Below are 17,736 nucleotides of genomic sequence, written 5' to 3' on the forward strand. Positions count from 1 at the left end.
CCAAACTTATAATTTAAAACTTTAAGAAATTATACAATCAAAACATATTTATAGGGTGGAAGCTTCAAAGGTATTTCACAAATATTTATCATTTACATTATTTACATCAAGAAATAAAAACATCGAGATGACAATAAATCATCTCCCCTCACGTGTAGTCCCGCTGTCTCTAACATCCCTCGCTTCTAGTTACGCAAAGCAATTAACAATGAAAGGGTGAGCGCTAATCGCTCAGTAAGGAATGATCGTTTCATTTGAATGACTATTTGATTTTTTAAACATATTTATTAAACACATCACTTATCTTTTACATCTAGCGATACTCCCCTTTTATTACTAATTCATTGCTTTTCATCATTTTATCTCATGGCTAGATAAACATCAATGTGTACACATACAAATAAGTATGTAAACATAGTACACACACATCACATGTCATGACATAACATCTAAAATCATCTAACATGAGTATAAATCTCTCACGATGTAAATAACATCATAACTCATGTAATGCAACCAAATGCATATGAAACATTTAACGTCTAGCCGATCGGACCTTCCTAGCATCTTAAGACTTATATATCTAGCCTTAAATTTCATCTAGAGCTCATATCATCGGGAGCGTGCTTATGGGTTATTTAGCATACAAGCATATATTCATCTTTCCTCAACCGATAGGATATGCTTACGCATTTTCCATCATGCTATATGCATCTCTATCATGTCTATTTGCATCTCTAACATCTTATGGCATGTAAATACATATTTGGTGAGCTTAATACTTTTAATTCATCTATGGATTATCAACCCATTTACATTACTCTTGCTCACATACATCATCTTGAAACATGTATTACATTGCATCTTCATGCCATTTCATAACATTAATCATGAATTGACATCATGACCATGTATATCTTTCAAAGATCATCTAACTAATGGGTAAACATTAGTACATGGCATAATTACAATAATACATTAATAATCAATTCATAATCTTAAGAATTGTTATGTTAAATCGTAAACTTTAATAACCAGTTTATGCTTCAGGCCATTTTCCATCCTCTTCTCAACGAATTTGCTCTTGGCAACATAAAAGTTATAGGTCTGTGTCTTAGCTTTCTAATGCTTCAAGAATCATCTCATTTCGATTTTTATAACTCAAATTATGGTTCGAAATACTGAAGCAGGTTACAAAACCCCTAAGCCCACTAATCCGAATTTTCATATTAACTATGCCACATCAATTCCTATTGACATTAACCAATAGGTTAACTTATGGATCAAATAAACCTCCCCTTAATAGTCTTTAACATCTTAAAGGAAGTGTAAAATCTCATTCCCATAATCATCCATTATTGCTATAACATTGTAAGCTAATGCAAACAACACATCAACACTTCTAATAGCAACCATTCAACACCATGTGGCCTCCAATACTACAATTTTTGCCACAATCAGTATCCACACTTCATTTTCTTCAATCAAACATCACAACTCATAAAACATAAATAGCAATAACTTCATGTATAATGAATTCAAGGCAATAAGTAGAATAAATGAGTTCAACTACACTTGCCATCAACTAATTCTATGCCTTAAAGCTTTAATTTAAGGTTTCATAAAAATCTACAAACCCTAGCATAAACCCTAAAGTCATGGGAGGTTCTTCCTTACCTTTTTAAAGACTTCCTCCAACAAATCCTTTGCCTTTGACTTCTTTTACACCTTAATCCTACATATATAACATTATACCTCAACATCTACTTCAAATCTTCAAATCACATCAAAACTAAAGTTTTTAATCCTTACCTTAAACCCTTCAAATTGAAGATCCAAGGCTCCTATCTTGTTCTCCTTGAAAAATTATGCAAAACTCCTTGAAAACCTAGAGAAAGAAAGCTTGTTTCATGGAAGATTTGAGAGAAAATGGAAGAAATGTTGAAGAAAGGCTCTCTCCTTTGGCTTGAACGAATTTCATCTCATTTATAGGAAAATATTTCATTTATTTTCCAAAATTATGCAATTGGCCCAATTATTTTAATTGTATAACTCATAAGTCCTTAATTCTTCATATAAGGGCATTTTGGTCATTTCACACTAGACATAATTATTACTTAATTAATGCCATTAAATGCAATGAAGCCTACTCATCCTTGACTTTTTCAATGCTTATCCATAGGCAAAATAACCATTTTGCCCCTAAGCCTCTCTATGGATAATTGATTCATATCGTTCCAAATGAATTGACTATTTTGCCCTTAGTTAGATTTTATGCTTTTTAACATAAAATTAACATCTAAAGAAATATTTTGAGTTAGGAACATACCTTTGATATCTTGGGTATTACACTTATTCTTCACCGTCACTTTATTCAACTCTCTATAGTCTATACACATCCGCAATGACCCATCTTTCTTCTTTACAAACAATATTGGAGCTCCCCAGGGAGAATGACTCGGTCGGATAAAACCTTTATCTAGGAGCTCTTGGAGTTGCTTCTTCAATTCCTGAAGTTCGACTGGGGCCATTTGCTAAGGGGCTTTAGAAATCGGTGCAGTCTCTGGTGCTAGTTCAATACTGAACTCTACTTCTCTTTACGGAGGCAAACTAGGTAAATCTTTCGGAAACACATATAGAAATTCGCAAACTACTGGCACACTCGGCAACTCTGGTGGTGGGACATCTCTACTTTGCACCACATGGGCAATATACCCAGAACACCCTTTTCTTAGAATCTTTCTAGCCTTCATGCTACTAATCAACATACTCAACTGATGGCCCTATCCAAAACTAAACTTATCTCCCCTATCGAGATTAAATCTCGCTTTCTTCTTCCGATAGTCAATTTCTACTTCATAACTCCCTAAGAAATCCATGCCCAAAATCACATCAAAGTCAAGCATATCAAACACTATTGAATCAACTGCTAACTCTCGACCATGGATCATTATGAACTCTCCTGACAGCATCTCATGGGTCAAAACACTAACCCCATCAAGTAGCTCTATCTTAATGGGTTGGCTTACTTTAATAGGTTTCAAACCTAATCTTTCTATCATCCCATAAGATATAAAGGAATGAGTGGCTCCAAAATCAATTAAAGCATAAAGAGGAACTAAATAAAATAATAACTGACCAATAATAGCTGACGGACTGGCCTCTGCTTCACCTTGAGCCACTGTAAACACTCTGGCATTAGTGCCTCTGGAATTCTATGCCGCAGATGGAAAAGGTGCCTTACAATCTTTCATCAGATGCCCTGGCTGTTGGCATCTATAACACACATTACGACCCAGCTTTCTCAGGCACTCTCTTGGATGAGTCTTCCCACACTTAGGACATGGGGGAAACTCTACTGTTCTCGACCGTTTACTCTGCCAATCTTTTCTATTCTTCTTTGGCAGAAACTTCTTCTTATTTTTCACTTCTCTATTTCTTACACTCTCAAATCTTTCTCTCTGCGAAGCGGGAGATGGTTCACTTGATCCCATTGGGGTAAGCTTATTGACAAAAATTTTTTCCCTTAAAGCTTGCTCTAAAGCTTCACTATAGGTTCGAGGGGGCTCGGATCCATCCATCACATCCCAGGCTATCTCTAGCTTCAACCCATGGACAAACTTGTCTCTTCTCAACTCTAGAGTACTCACTATCTCGGGTGCAAACCTCACAAGGGAGTTAAATCTTACTGAATACTCTTTCACTGTACTCGACCCTTGCTTCAGTAAACTCTTGTATTTTCTCATGAACCCGATCAACTATTCTATATTCGGCCTCAAACACTCTTTTGAATTCTCCCCAAGTCATTATTGAAACATCATGAGTATCTCCCATTAATGCCCACCACATTTGGGCATTACCCCGAAACAAGAAACTGGCATACCGGATCTTCTCCTGGTCTATCGTAGGAAACAATGCCGTCGTACGCTCCACGGACTTAAACCATTCTTTTCCACTAAAGGGTCTGTAATGCCTTTAAACTCTAACAGCTGATGTTGACTTGGGAGCCCATAAATCAACTCAATCCGATTCTGTACTGTTGGCGGTACCGACCTTTCTCTTTCTTCTATATTGGTTGGTACTCGTATGAGGGTTTCCACTCTTCCTGGTTCAACTCTTCCCTGACGTTCTACTAAAACTTGCTGTATAATACCCCGAATCCTAGCTTCATCAAGGGTAGAGGGAGTAGGTTCTGGTAGATTAAAAGGTTCCCCCGTACTCATTGACTTTCTACTACTTGCTCAGGTTCTATGCTTTATCTACAAAACAACCACATTTTATCAACTCATGCAACACTTTAAGTGAGGAAAGAATTTAACTTACAACGGTCGGTTATGGAACGTCGTGGCAGCGAGAGTGGCACACTGCCAAATCCCAAAATCTTTGCTCTAATACCAAAAATGTAATGACTTCTTTCTACTAGTATACTTAGAAAAAATATACTATGATAAAAGTATATTTATAGCAAATGAAAAATAGATGGGCCCAAAAATTTTCTTTACTAAACATATATTATTCTGTACATAGCAAAATAACATATATATAAGCTTTTACAACGGTGGACAGTAATGCCATTTCTCTTCGCTTGCTGACGTCCCTTCGATCGCTATTCACCTATTTCCTGCAAAACATGGGAAACAATGGGGTGCGCACAAAAATGCTTAGTAAGTAAATCCTTTATCTCTTTTATCCCCACAACTTCTTCTTCGGTTCTTTCCTTACTTAATTCTCTTCTTCTTCATTCTTAATTCTTTCTCTGTTTCTAATTTTCATTGCTCTTTCTTTCTTTCTAATTCTCTCTGTTCTTTCTTTCTCTTTGTTCTTTCTTTCTAATTCTTTCTAACCATGAGAGAAGTCATGGTAATATGCATGAATGAAATGCATACACAATAATGCATAGAAAATGCATTTTCTTTCTTCTTTTCTATTTCTTTATATTCTTTTCTTTTCTTTCTTTTCTTGCTTGCTCAGGCTCCTCTTTTCTTTCTTGTTTTTCTTTTCTTTTCTTTTCTTTGCTTGTTCAAGCTTTCTCATTCTTTCTTATTCTTATTCTTATTCTTATTGTTTCTTATTCTTATTCTTATTCATTCTTTCTTTCTTTTCTTTGCCGATCGGACTCGGTGGATGCATAGATTCGAAACCCTGGCAGTGTGAGTGAGTACAGTCCTCATCTACATGCACTCTTGCGGACCGTACAAATTCTTTTTTTTTTCTTAGGCCACTCAATTAAGGTGACGTGCATGTAGGAATTCTTCTTGGTATAACCCTCATCCACATACACTCTTACGGGTCATACAAATTCTTCTTCTTCTTATGCCACTCAATTAAGGTGGCGTGTATGTGGAAATTTCTTCTTCTTAGCACTCACGGGTTCCCCATCGCAACAACCTATTCTTTTCTCTTCTTTAACACTTTTTCTTTCTTTAATTCTTTAGTGCTTTTCTTTCTTTTTCTTTATTCTTATGAATTCTTTATTCTTTCTTTAGGTTCTCATGCATATGTAAGTATATGCATATGGATGGCTCATGCTTATGTTTCTCCTTAAGTGCAATTATGCTATGTTGCACAAAAATAAGTTTCTCTACTTATGCATAAGCTTTCTTAGGCATTTCATCAAACATCATGCATGCATACTTCAAGTCTACTTTAACTATACTTTTCCTTCTTTCTTACACCATCCATAATGAGAGTAAAACTCCCTTGAATCATCTCAAATCCTAGCCATGAAAATACACTTCATAAATGCTCTTAAACTCCCTCTAAATTCAACTCAACTTCTATCAACTCAACCAACCCTTCTCATGAAGAAAACCCATTCACGGATCATCCTCAAACTCAATAACAAGTTTCATACACAATTCTCAAGCATATGGACTTCATATAAAATTCACATAAAACAATCTTTATGCTTTACTTGCTCAAACAAGGGGTTAGGGTTGGATTTACTTACCTTATGCTTGAAGAATTGCACAAAAATGCTCTATCCTTGTTGGACTTGTTCTTCCTCTTAAACCCTAAGCATAAACTTAATAAGAATTCAACATTAACACAACTTAATCTTATGTCTAGAACAAGAATCCTTACCTCTTGATGCTTAGGATCAAATCCTTATAAGAATCCAACCAAAAGCCCTCAATTTCCTTTAGCAAATGGATGAAGAGATGAGAGAAATGGAGAGTACAATTGGCGTGAGAGGGAGTAGAGAATGATAGAGTCTTTGTGCTTGAGCCCTTAATATCTCATATTATAGGCATACTTTCCCGTTTTGCCCTTACACTTTATTAAAAATTCCATCTTTGTCCCTTAGTCATTTACACTAATGCCCTTACCTTTATTACATTCTCCATCAAATTTCCTTATTTTTAACTCCCCACATTTTCAACTAATTAGAGGTAGAATGGTCATTTTGCCCCTAAGGAAGATTTCTCTAGAATTTTCTCACGGTTCTTCGCCTCGGCGAAAAAATCTAGAGAGTTCTTTACCTCGGCAAAGTTCTGACACCAATTTGGGAAAAAGTTCATTACTGCGGCGACAAGATTCCATTGTTGCGACAAAGTTTGCAAATGTCGATTTTTCAATCTTCTTGAAATAAGCAAAACTAAGGGCATAAAAGCAACAATAACACATATCCATTTAACTTAGGCCAACATACAACATTAAAAGGCAAATAAACTTGAGTAAACGATGTACCTCAAAGTGGGAGTTACAATATTTCTCAAAGAATTACTAGCTATACAGTATATTACATTTTTGGTATCTAAGCGTCATTTTTGGGAATTGACAATGCGCCTCTCCTGCCGCATTGACATGCCATAGCCGATCGTTGTCAGTCATTTCTTTTTCTCACTTGTATTAGGTGACTAATGGTATTGGTGCTATGTGTTTTAGATGAGACGGACGACTCGATCTGGTAAGAATGTATCGAGTATGGGTGAGCCATGCAACCCGTCCAGATCTACTCCCCCTATCCTCGATGAGGTGAGGATTCGTACCATTATTCAGTAGGTATTGGCAGAGAGCCAGGGGAGACTTATATCGAAGAGAGTTGAGACCCCAGTTGTTGTACCGACCACTAGAGAGGAGAGAGAAAGGCCGATACCTCCTATAGTACAGAGTCATCTTGAGCTTATTTATGGGTTACCTAGTCAGCATCAGCCATCAGAATTTAGGTGTACGACTGATCCATCACTGGTAGAACAATGGATTAGATTTGTGGAGTGTACAACAACAGTTTTTCCCATGATAGATTGGGAGAAGATCCGGTATGCGTGTTTCTTGTTTAAGAGTGATGCCCGTATATGGTAGGAGCTGATGAAGGAGACTTATGATGTAGCCACTATGACCTGGGGAGATTTCAGATGACTTTTTGAGGCAGAATATCAGATAGCTGACAGAATGCATGAAAAGATACAAGAATTTATTAGCCTACGTTAGGGAATTAGTTCTGTGAAAGAATACTCCATTAGATTTAATTCCTTGGCAAGGTTTGCACCAGGTATAGTGAGCACACCAGAATTGAGGATGAACAAGTTTGTGCATGGGCTGAATCCAAAAATAGCACGAGATGTGATGGCAGGTGCCCAGCCCCCCAGATTTATGGTGAGGCTTTGAAGCAAGCTTTACGAGCTGAAATATTTGTGAATAAGTTGACTCCATCAGTAGTAGTATCCAGTATTCCACCTCCCACTCCATAAAGAGACAGATTTGATACCCCCAATAGTAGAGAAGGGAAGAATAAGAAAAGATTCCAATTAAAGAAGAATATGAGGGACAGAAAGAATAAACGGCCAAAGACTATTGAGTTTCCCCAATGTCAGAAATACGAGAAATATCATCTGAGAGAGTGTCTCAAGGGTGTGTGTTTTAGATGCCGATAGCCCAGACATATAATGAAAGATTGTAAGGCCCCTCCTACACCCACAACATAGACATCCAGAGGTACTAATGCTCAGGTATTTACAGTTGCACAGAGTGAAGCCGAGGCCAGCCTATCGATAGTTACTAGTAAGTTATTATTTCATTTAGTTCCCCTCTATGCATTAGTTGATTCTGGAGCCACACACTCATTTATTACACATGGGATTATAGAGAGATTGGATAGTAGATCAACCCATTAAGATAGAATTGCCAGATGGTGATAGTGTGGTAACTTGGGAGATGTTTTCAGGAGAGTTCGTAGTGATCCATGGAAAGATGTTAACAGTGGATTTGATCGTATTTGATATGCCCAACTTTGATATTATTTTGAGCATGGATTTCCTAGGGAAATATGGAGTAGAGATTGATTACCTAAAGAAGAAAGCAAAGTTTAATCTTGATGACGACGATAGATTTAGTTTTGGAGAGGGCCACTAGCTTAGTATGTTGATTAGTAGTGTAAAAGCCAGAAAGATGTTAAGCAAATGGTGCTCCGGGTATATTGCCCATGTGATGTGGTGCAAAGTAGAGATGTCCCTCGATCAGAGATCCATAATATGCTAGTAGTCCGAGAGTTTCCAGATGTATATCTAGATGATTTGCCAAGTTTATCTCCAGAAAGAGAAATGGAGTTTAGCATTGAGTTGGCACCAGGGACAGCACCGATGGATCGGCATGCATGACATTTACTTTTATGACGGGTTTAGGCTGCCGATTCCTCAGTTGGTCTAGGAGGTGTTGAATCACTTCATGATCATGCCGGTTCAAATACTGCCGAATGGGTGGAGGTTATTAAACTATTACTATCTGATCAAGCATGACAAGGACAAAAGAGGGTACACCATAACCCCGAAGCATGACCGATTTCACCTGGTGATGTGCCTCAGGTTGAGTGACAAGAATTGGGAGGGAAACTTCAGCGAAAGGGGACAATGTGACATCCCATCCACTTGGAGAGCCACGAGTGAGTGACTTATCCACTTGTCGTTGTACTTTGATGATTGAATCTTATCTTCAATTATTTTTGCAGATCTCCCATTTAATAAAGTTGGGCGAAGTGGTGATAGATTGGCCAAGACCACAAGGAAGGTTCTCACCATATTGAAGGAACAACGAGATTCGCGAGTGGTGCTATAGGAAGTGAACCTAATGGCGAGTCACCTTTGGGATAGGGTTTTAATTGTAAAGAGAGGTACCTTTTTCCCTTCATTGAAGCGAGTTTGGCATGTGCTACTCATTTGTGACTGCAATCACATCCTCTACCAGCATTTGTTTCTTAATCCTCTAACACCTAAAGAGTTTGTCATTGTAGAGAGGTTGATGAAGAACGTTAATGTGGACTTACCGAGTGTGAGTGAGGTAGTCGCACAATGCTGAGCCAAGAGGTAGAGGGAGTGAGTGTCAAAGGAGAAGGTTCGAGTGGAATGAACCAAGCCAACTCCACAAGTTGGATAGTCGTTGGCCAGGGCCAGGTCATCGAAGAATGTCCAGATTGATGAGGAGGGTGAGAGACTGACCATCACCCTTCCAACAACAGCCTCCCTTTATTTTGACGCAGTCAGAATGGGGAATTTGGTAGACCTTTCTCCTCCCCGTGGACGAGATTCAATTGACTTAAATAGGGATGACAGCTGTGGTGAAGTGGGGGGTGTCTTAGCAAGTTCATGTATATCTTAACTTAATACGTTTGTTAAGTTTTAGTTTCCTAATTGTGTGCTCTTTTGTAGGCATTATGCGAAGCCTATACTTGAAGAAGGTTGCGGTCACCGAGGATGCGAAAATCCAAGAGCTAACCAAGTCTAACACTAGTCTACGCATATGGGAGGCCATGACACTAAAGCTGGTGAAAAAGAGCTTAGCCAAGTTGCGACAGGCCAAGTTGGAGTTGGCAGAGGCAAAAAATGAGCTGGCTAAGTCAAATAGGAAGTTGGCTAAGAAAGAAGAGGAGTCAGTCACTCCTAGAGAGCGATGCAAATCCATTGTAAGAGATGCCATGACCAAAGCCTGTACCGAGCTGATGAAGAAATTCAAGGTTGAGAACACTACACACTAGAATCCCAATAAAGATATCAAGCTTTGGGAGGAGATAGAGGCTGAGACAGCTACGGGGAAGGTCAAGCAGAGGATGATCAAGCCAGCCAAATCCCAAAGATCAGATGGAGGAATTTGCTAAGGTCCTGGAAGGCTCTCTAGCTAGGTTAACTGAAGCTGCTCCTCAGGACAAGTCAGTTGTGGTGGAATCTACTGGAAAGGGGAAGGACGTTGAGCCGACTGTGGGGTAGTTGACTTGGGATGACGAGTCGAAACATCATGCTCCTTGATGTATTTTGTTTTTTTTGAACTTGTAATTTTTGGGTGCAGAGCACCCATTACCTTGTAGTTGACTCAGCCTTGTAAGGCTTTCTATATATGGCATATCATGTTGATGTTTATTCACTGTACTTTCTGGTAGATGTATTAACTTGTCTAAAGTGTAAGTGTTCCAAGTCCGAGTTAGTATTGTCTGACTGACCACAGTATATCTGAATTTCTATTCTATTTAAGTCTTGGTGTTCAAGTCGGTATGGGTGGACTAAAAGTGAAATGGGACAAGTGCCCGTTGAGTCGGTCAGGTTAACTAATGGTGTTACATTTGAATGAAATTCAATCTTAAGGCTTGGCAGCCGAGTCAATATGGGCTGACTAAAGGTGTAAGCGCATTGTAGATAATAAGTAAAACATAAGTGCCATAGAGGTCGAGTCAGTATGACCGACTGAATATGAAAGCCTTGTGAACATTAGGATTTTTATAAACATTGATGCCTTGACGCCAAGTTGGCATGACCGATTGAAGATGAGAGACAACCAATAAAACATAAATGCCTTGAGGCTGAGATGGCATGACCGACTAAAGGTGGGTGCATAGTACACTTTGGAATTTTTCTTAAATAGTACGTTTTATTGATTATTGAATCATAAGTTCCTTAAGGCATAGTTCGATTGAGCTGACTGAAGGTGGGGAGGTGGACAGGCCCACTCATCACTTTGAACAACATAAAAATGGATTTGAGTCATGGCCTATCAGAAGTGATAGCGCTTGAGATGGATGGCGTTCCAGTTATGGTTGATGTCTTTACCCTCTAGAGACAGAAGTTTGTAGGCGCCCTTGCCGACTGCTTTAGTGACCTTGTATGGTCCCTCATAAGGAGGACCAAGTTTCCTGGCATTGATCTCCTTGGTGTTTTGAAAGACTTTGGTTGTAATGCCAAGCGACACGCTACTGGTAAATGGTGTTTCTAATATAGGCTTGTTCCTGGAGTTCATAGATGGTGTCCAGGTTATGGCATAGATTCTATCTATTTGACTCTTCATCCATCCACTGAAGTCTAGGACATGGTATCGATACCTTAGCTAGGATGATTACTTCTGAACCATATGCAAGGGAGAAAGGTGTCTCACTAGTGGACGAGCGAGTAGTGGTTTGGTAAGACTATAGGACTCCTGGTAGTTCATCCGCCCATGCGCCCTTAGCTTTCTAAAGGCGCTTCTTCATAGTCTACATTATTGTTTTGTTGGATGACTTGGCCTAGTCGTTTGTCAGATGGTTGCAAGGTGTTGAGAAGCTGAGCTTGATTCTCCACACTTCACAAAAGTCTCTAAATCTAGAGCTAATAAATTGAGACTTGTTGTCGGTGACTATCTCTTTCGGTATCCAAAACTGACAGATGACATTCTTCTAGATGAACCTTTTTACATCCTTGTCTCTGACTTGGGCGAATGCCTCGGGCTCTATCCACTTGGTGAAATAGTTGGTGACAGCTAATATGTACATTTGCTGCTCGGGTGAGATTGGGAGCTTACCAACGATGTCTATCACCCACTTCATAAATGGCCAAGGGGTGAGAATGGAGTTCAGTCATTTAAGAGGTGAGTGCGAGACATGAGCAAACCGTTGGTAACTGTCACATATCTTCACATATAAGGTTGAGTCCAAGTGCATAGTGGGCCAATAAAATCTGGAAGTGATCGCTCTACATCCCCCAACGTGGTTCCCACACTTGCCCTTGTGGAGTTCTGCGAATACATATTAAGCTTCTTTCAGAGTGATGCACTTGAGGCAAGGCCGGAAGAATGACTTCTTGAGTAGCTGACCCTCATGGATGGTGAACCTAGCTGCTTTAGCGCTGAGTTGGCAGGCTTCATTCTTATCAGAGGGGAGTTCATCTTTTTTGAAGTATTGGAAGATAGGTGTCATCCATTTGTTAACCGAGTTGATGTCCATTACTTCAGAGGGTTCGTTTGCGATGAGCTTTGTTTCTATTTGGGGTTTTTTCTAGTTGATCGGCCATTGGAGGAACAAGAGTGGAATGGATGATTAGGAAGTTCCTTGAAGGGTTGAGTCAAGGTTGGCAAGCGCATTAGCATGGGTGTTCTCCATCACTGGGACTTGGTTGATGAAGAACTCCTTAAAGGCTGACTGGAGCTCTTTAACATTATTGAGGCAAGTTGTCATCTTTGAGTGTCGGGCTTGGTAGGTTGTAATCTTTGTGATTCTCAATATTAGTAAAGCGGACACTATTGTTCCCATGTACATATAACAAGTGTACTTCTCTGCTATGCCTATGATATGCTTATCAACCTTCACTTTGGCGAACACGCAAAACATATCATTTAAGTCGACCCATCACCATTAAGGAAAACTCCAATGAGCTTTAACTCCCACTGGTAGAAGTATACTCTTTGTTTTGGCGAACAAGGTTCCAACGAATAGTGGTGATAGAAGGCGTTTTAATTACTGACTTAATATCCTTTATTTGAGGGGTTTTATTTTATGTCTCACCAATTTATTATCTTTTAGAATGACATTGATCGGCATGTTATTAAACATTCAACCTTTGCATGCGTTCTAAGCAAAAAATTAAACGTGCTGATACATGGCCCACTAAGACCGATTTCCTCAAGCCTAAAGGAATCGGTAGGTCAACCTAGGGTTTAAAAAATAAAACTTGCGTCTTCAAGTTTTTCCTCTTCATTGCTCCTTCATTTCTTCATCACGATCATTACAAAAATTTTGCAAAATAAAATCCTTTTTTAATTTACATCATAAGATAGAAAACTCGCATTACATACGAAGGGAGTGAGATGAGAAGAAGAAATACATGGAGATATTAGAGAGAGGCAGGACATGCAAGTTTTATTTATTTAAAAAGTTACAAACAAACCCAAAAAATTTAAATAAACAAACCAAAGGTTTAAGGCTCATGTACCAGGCACCATGCAATTTTCAAACAAGAACATTGCATGCATTCAAAATAAACACTTCTGAATTGGGTGGGTGAAATTATTAAATTACCCTCCTAAATGTGTAGAATAATTATTAGCTTTAAAGGTTCTAAAAAACTACAGTTTGCTCCTTGCACGAGAAACACAAAATGGTCTAGCAGCTTTCTTGCCGTGGCAAAGTTTTATTTCGCCGCTGCAAAGTATAAAAACACCACGGTAGCCATGGCAAAGATTTATTTCGCCATGGAAAGTGTGAACCTCTAGAAAGCTCAAGACTTCCAAAATGTTTCTTGTTACAGTGAAGTTTTATTTCGCTATGGCGAGATCTATTTTTTCACAAGTGTTATTTTGTTGCGGCGAACGCCGCAGATTAGTGAATCGTACAGTTCACCTTTTTTGCAGTTTTTCGCGTAACAATGTGAATCCAAATCAAATTGAATGCACAAGCATTCGACCAGGACACCAACCAACCAATAGCAAATTCAATCAACACATTAGTTAAATATTTGATCATGTAAAACATGCAATCAACAGAATTTTTCTAGATTTAGAAAAAAAAATCAGTTTACACTATAACATGTTATTAGTCAAATACACATGTTATCAAACATCAATTAAAACATTATAATCAATTACCCGAGGGTTTGATACCACTGTATGTAAATGGTCAAATTCGTGCAGTAGAAAAACACAATAAAATATTTTAAAACCGAATCGGTCATTACTCAAAAACCCAAAATCCGGGCAACAATTATAATGTTTTACATGTTAAAATGAAACTAGTGTAAAAGAAAATCCATACAATGATTAGAATACTTACGTACATTTGCAGGCTCTTTCAAATGTCTTTGATTTGATTTCACTTCCCGACGGAATTGGACTCATGTCGTCCACACGAAGATAATCCGTAGAACATTTGTATTGTTTTGCTAGAACAATAAAAGTCTTCGAATCAAAGAATCAAGAAGAGAAAAATTTCTTCCCTTCAATCAATGAAAAAAGTGAGGGAGAGAAAGGGTGGCTAGGGTTTCTTTTAATTCAATGAATGAATTATTAATTATGTTTTAATTTAAGTTTCACTTATATAGTGTCACTTAATTAAAACCCTAATCCTATTAGGAATAGCCATAGATTCTCATGTTGATCCATCCTTGCAACCAAACACCCCCTTTATGGTATTTTAATTTTAAATAATAATAATAATTATTAAATCAATTAATATATTAACATTTAATTAAAAATAATCCATTTAAATATAATCTCACTAATTTTGATTTCAATATTAAAATTGAATACAAGCAACAACCTCAGCAAATTTAACTGCATTATGAGATTACCAAGGCTGAGGTATAGAAATAGTATCAATGATATGGTTACCATGTAGTCAAACCCTTTCATCATTTGTTATCCCATCAAGGTTGAGGTATAGAAATAGTGTCAACCTCAGATATCCTGGATATCTTTGTATTTAGTTACTGGATCAATGACCGGAATAATAAATTAGATTAAGCAATAACTCAATCCCACTATGGTCATAGATTTAGTGTCATTGTCATTTACTTAATTGTGCAATGCTTCTCTCGTACTTGGGAGTGATGAATCCTTTGTCGATCCACCATAGTCTTGATACACTTCTCGATGCAGCCAGTCACTACTATTTTGATAGCTCTAAATAGAAGTACGTTGGGCTAGTGTCAAACTACACCAATTGGTGCACAAGGCACTCCAGTGATCTCAAGTCTAAGGATCACATGCACCATCATCCATTAGAGGATTTATTTCAAAAACACTAGGGTTACCATCCATATGGAATCCTTTGGTGGGTCTGTCTAGTGAACTTGCCTATAGTAAGCACCCAAGTGTTACACTAGATTGTCAGTAAACAACCTTGACAAGTGAGATCAGTCACTTTCTTTTGATAGGGTCATTCAACACTATGATAGTCTTACCACATTATCTGCGTCCTTAGTACTGGGGCTATGGACATTTCTAGAATGGTCATCATATGTGATCATAGGGTTCTCACTATCAAGATTTGAAACACTTGATACCTCATCGCGGTTCTATCATCCTAAGAACATATATCAATGCACACAATTATGATTTACATGATATAGAAGAATATGCCTTTTATTGATAAATAAAAATTATTACAAAGAGTCAATTTTACAATAATTGATTGGCTCTAGGGCACCTACTCTAACATAGTAGATCGATAACTGTTTCCCATTATCCTTTATAATCAAGACGGCTGAGATGGTTGACTCTAAGATTGCCAAGTAAGTGTAATGTTTTTCCCCAGTTATTGGCTTGGAAAGTAGTGGGGGAGAAGTCAAGTACCTTTTTAGTTGCTATAAGGCTTCTTCGCAGGCTAGGGACTATTCAAACTGCTTTAATTTTTTAGGGGCCGTGAAGAAGTGGTGGCACTTGTTGGCTAATCGAGAGATGAACCGACTCAAGGCTACCACTCTTCTAGAAAGGCGTTGGATGTCCTTGATTCATGAGGGTGAGTGAATGTTCAGGATGGCTCGGATTTGATTAGGGTCAGCCTCTATCCCGCGTTGAGTCACCATATATCCCAAAAACTTACCAAAGAAGACCCTAAATGAGCACTTGACTAGGTTAAGCTTCATTTTATACTTCCTAAGGACTGGGAAGCCTTGATTGAGGTGATCCGGGTGCTTTTCGGCTATGGGGGACTTGACCAATATGTCGTTGATGTATACTTCCATTGTGTCCCCCAAGTGTTATGTGAACATTTTGTTGACGAGTCGTTGGTAGGTGGCCCTAACATTCTTGAGGCCAAAAGGCATCACTTTGTAACAATAGGTGCCCCTTTCTGTGATAAAGGTTGTCTTCTGATTGTCGCTCGAATGCATGAGTATTTGATTGTAACCAGAGAAGGATTCCATGAAGCTAAGCAACTCATGATCGGTTGTAGCATCGACCAGCATGTCGATGTGAGGGAATGGGAAGGAGTCTTTGGGGCATGCCTTGTTCCCTATGAAATCTATTTAGACTTGCCACTTCCCATTCCTCTTTCGAACAACCATAACATTAGCAAGCTAGTCGGGGTAATGCACCTCTCGAACGAGCCCATTACTTAGGAGCTTATCTACCTCTTTATTGATGAGTACCATTGGGCCATAGTTAGCCTAATGGTACTCATGTTACTTGGCCAAGGTATAAGTCCAAGGTTCAAGTCATGGGGGAGGCGTTCGCAAGGTGAAAAAAAGACCACGAAGCGAAACAAAGCCGTGAGGGTGTGAAGGAGGCGTGGCTAGAAGGACCCATAGCGGACAATAGCTTGGACGTGTCTAGTGCACGGGGAAAGCCCTTGAGCCGAAGGTGGCAAGATAGAGGATCGCCCCCAGTCATGACAGTAAAACAGAGAAAATAAGTGTTGCCATTAAGTTTCATGAAGAGATGGTTAATAGAAATAAAGAATTTGGTGTTATTTGTAGGCCAGATGTTGTTACTTATAATACTATAATTGATGGTCTTTGTAAGGCTGGATTGGTTGAGAAAGCTAGACAACTATTGTTGGAACATATGATTCAGAGAGGTGTGGTTCCTAACATTTGTAGTTACAACATTTTGATAAATGATTATTGCTTGGCAGATAGAATTGGTGATGTAAGGGAGTTGTTTGATTTTATAACTAGAAAGGGGTATATGCCTAATGTTGTTTGCTACACTACTTTAATCAATTGGTATTGCAAGAATAAAGAAGTCAATGAAGCTCTTAGTCTTTATCGAGAGATGATTTCAAAAGGAATTAGGCCTGATGTGATTACATATAACACCTTATTAACTGGTTTTTTTTCTTACAGCTAAGGTAAAAGATGCATGGAATTTAGTTAGTGAGATGCGACTTAACAGTGTTTTCCTTAATTCCTAGACATATAACATTTTCATTGATGGACTTTGCAAGAATGGACATGTTTTGGAAGCGGTGGAAATGTTCAATACTCTAGTAAATAATAAGTTTGCAGTTAGCATTGAAGGTTTAAGTTCCCTCATTGATAGATTATGTAAAACAGAGAGATTGGGAACTACTTTGAACTTATTTCTGAAATTTTCTCTTCATGGAAACTTGGTGCAAACGTTGTAACATATAGCATTTTGATCAATGGGCTATGTAAAAATAGACAACTAGAAATGGAAAATGAGTTGTTATATATGGAGGAAAAAGGTTGTGCTCCAAATGTAGTTACATTTACTACGCTTATGTTTGGTTTCCTTAAGAATAATGAGATACCAAAAGTTGTTGAACTCCTTCATAAGATGGCAGGGAAAAATGTGAAGCTGACTGAATGTAAAATGACCTTAGTCATGCAGTTACTAATGAAGGCCAAAAATTATCGTGAATGTTTGAACGAGCTTCCTCAATTTCCAGTCCAAAAGCAAAATTAGAGTTCATGTGATAAAACTTTAGTGAGTATTAGACTGTTTATAGAGTAGAGTCCTGCAAAAGTTCATCCAACTGCCCAAATGCTTTATTTTGGTTATGGTAAGAAGAAGGTTCAACAAACACTTTCATCTGTTCGAGTTTGA

The sequence above is a fragment of the Pistacia vera genome, unplaced genomic scaffold (genome assembly GCF_008641045.1).
Source record: "Pistacia vera cultivar Batoury unplaced genomic scaffold, PisVer_v2 Contig790, whole genome shotgun sequence".
Classification (NCBI taxonomy): Eukaryota; Viridiplantae; Streptophyta; class Magnoliopsida; order Sapindales; family Anacardiaceae; genus Pistacia; species Pistacia vera.